The 2,752-nt window shown below is 38.4% G+C and overlaps 1 pseudogene; it reads right to left on the bottom strand.

Moving 5' to 3' along the window:
• Positions 1-1,494: 1,494 nt before the first annotated feature.
• Positions 1,495-2,545, bottom strand: LOC103265740 (annotated as a pseudogene).
• Between the last annotated feature and the right edge of the window lie 207 nt (positions 2,546-2,752).

The raw sequence follows: 2,752 nt of genomic DNA, 5'->3' as shown, positions 1-2,752 counted from the left end.
AATACCAGATAGGTAATGAGACTGAGGCATAGCTTTGAAATAACTCAGAATCCATAGTTCAAAGAACAGCACCAATTTTAATTTAATGAGGACTCTATTTTATAACCAACTGATTGTCTTTTAAGTTTTATTTGTTATGAATGATATATAGATTCACTAAATAGGTTTTCCCTTTTCTTTTTTACAAGTGAACATGGTTTGAATTAACAAATGTCAATTGTAGTAGATTTAGAATGACCAGACACATCACATCTGGGTAAATCAAACATGGTTTAGTTATCTAAAGGTTACAGAAAGAGGTCCTAGCAACGTTAACAAATGACAGATGAAGGTGTAAGTTTCCAAGTCACCCCTCAAAGGCCACTGGCGATAACACTGTTGTGGATGAGAAGTCTGAGTGACTGTGGGTTACATCAAACTCCTGGAAGTCTTCCCTCCCTGCGCAGCCTTACAAGATGAGGCTGGTGCAGTTCTGCATGTATTGTTTGCATATGAGCTAAGCACTCTCATCTGAGTCAGGTGTGTTACATCCATCTTGGTGTTAATAAATATACAAAAGGTCTTCTACATGTGATAAACTACCTATAACACCCCACCAAGGGATAGTCACCATTTAATTGTGGGGCATATTTTCCCAGGCATTTCCATAACTAAATCGTACTAGGATACCTTTTCTTTCTTTTTTTTTTTTGCTGGAATGCAGTGGCATGATCACAGCTTGCTGCAGCCTTGACCTCCTGGGCTCAGGAGATCCTTCTGTTTCAGCCTCTCAAAGTGATTCAGCCTCTCTAAGATCATAGGCATGAACCACCATGCCTGGCCATACTAGGATACCATTTACTAATTTGCTTTTACCTTAACAAAATACTATAGATACCTTTTTTTATTAATAAATATCAATCTGTAATTAGTTTAATAACTACATAATATGACTACTTATTTAGCCAGTCAACTATTGACCAGCATTTATATTGTTTCTATCTTTTTGTTATGATCAATATGCTGTGTTGAATGTCTTTGTCAGTATATCTTTTAGTTAGCTATATTGTCGAATTAATCTTCTTACTCATCAAATTCTCCTACACATTTTGCATGAAAACTACTCATGATGTAATGACATTTTTAGGTGCCTCATGAAGGATAAATTTTAACTCTGGATAGTTAGCTGAACAAATAGTGGTTAGAAATTTGCTAAGGGTGGTCTTTGACTAATTAATGTAGGCAAGAAAAATGATGTTTAGAGCAGGGAGAGTTTTTTTGGTCAAGTTGGTTGAGCTATAATTTGCATTTAGTAAAATTTACCGTTTTTAGGAGTACAGTTCTATGATTATTAATAAATGTGCATTTTCAGGTAACCTCTCACTGAGCTTTCCTACCTCCTCAAATGTTCCCTTCTACCTCTTTGCAGTCAATCCTTTCTTCCAGCTCCCAGATCCTGGCAACTATTTTTTTTTTTAACCATTCTGTATTATCTTTAATTAGGTAACGAACTTTTTAACATGTCATACAGAGGCCATTCCACCCACTGCTCTGTTTGGCTGCCAGTCTCTTGTCTTTCTCTTCAGTGGTGGTAAAGCAGTGGATACCTTTTCCTTGGGGAAGAGAAATCCAAGGTTTGTTGCCTTTGCCAATAATAAAAATGTTGGAGAGCTGGGCGGCAAAGCAATTGTTGTTGACATCTTTTACATGAACCACATCAAAAGACCCAGGATGTCTTTCTCTGTTGGCAATCACACGATTCTTTCCAGGTTAGCACCTCCAGGCACCCTACAGAAGTTACTAGTGTCAAACAGGATGAAATCAGTCATCTTGCCAGTCTCCAAATCTATCTGAATGGTGCCCACTCAGCTTGATGAGAGTATCGGGGTCGTGAATGGTGTGAGTATCATGCGGCACCAGATGAAGAATTCCTTTGGTGCCTACAAAGATCTTTCTCACTTTACACAACTTGTACTTAGCCTCCTCAGGTGTGACACAATGAACAGCAAAGTGACCCTTGGTGTCATAGATTGGGCGGAAATTCTCTCCTGTCTTGTCAATGCTGATGACATCCATAAACCCAGCAGGTAGGCCATATCAGTTCAGACTTTGCCATCGATCTTAATGATCTTCTTTACTTCATCTCAGGTCAGTGCATACCTAAGTCTGTTTCTCAGGAAAATGATGAGAGGGAGACACTCTCTTGTCTTGTGGAGACCAGTGGATGGAGGAGGAGCAGACACGCCGGTCAATTTACCCAGCGTCCAGTGCTTTGGAGTCACTACCTGCTTCAGATGCTTCTTGGAACCACGAGTCATGGCTGTGCTGTGCGTGGAATGAGCCTTGGCAACTATTAATCTATTTTCTATTGATATAATTTTGCCTTTTTCAGAAAGTCAGATAAATGGAATCATACAATATGAAGACTTTGAGTCTGACTTCTTTTGCTAAGCATGCTACATTTGATGTTCATCTATGTTGCTGCTTACATCAGTAATGTGTTCCTTTTCTATTTTACTTGTCAGTTGATGGACATTGGGTTATTTGTAGCTTTCGGTAATTATGAATAAAGCTTTTATAAACAATTGCAAAACAGGCCACTGGATGGCTATATGTTTTTATTCCTTTTGGGTAAATACTTTGGAGTAGGGTTGCTGGGTTGTATGGGAAGAGGACACTTAACTTTATACAAAAAACTGCCAAACTTTTAGTGTGTATCAAACTTTTGGTTGTACCATTTTATACAACTGCCAAAATGTATGAGAATTCCAGT

Source organism: Carlito syrichta, unplaced genomic scaffold (genome assembly GCF_000164805.1).
Source record: "Carlito syrichta isolate Samal-C Ts95f unplaced genomic scaffold, Tarsius_syrichta-2.0.1 Scaffold306815, whole genome shotgun sequence".
Classification (NCBI taxonomy): Eukaryota; Metazoa; Chordata; class Mammalia; order Primates; family Tarsiidae; genus Carlito; species Carlito syrichta.
The sequence above is the reverse complement of the archived record's forward strand: the minus strand, read 5'-3'. Positions and strand labels throughout refer to the sequence as shown.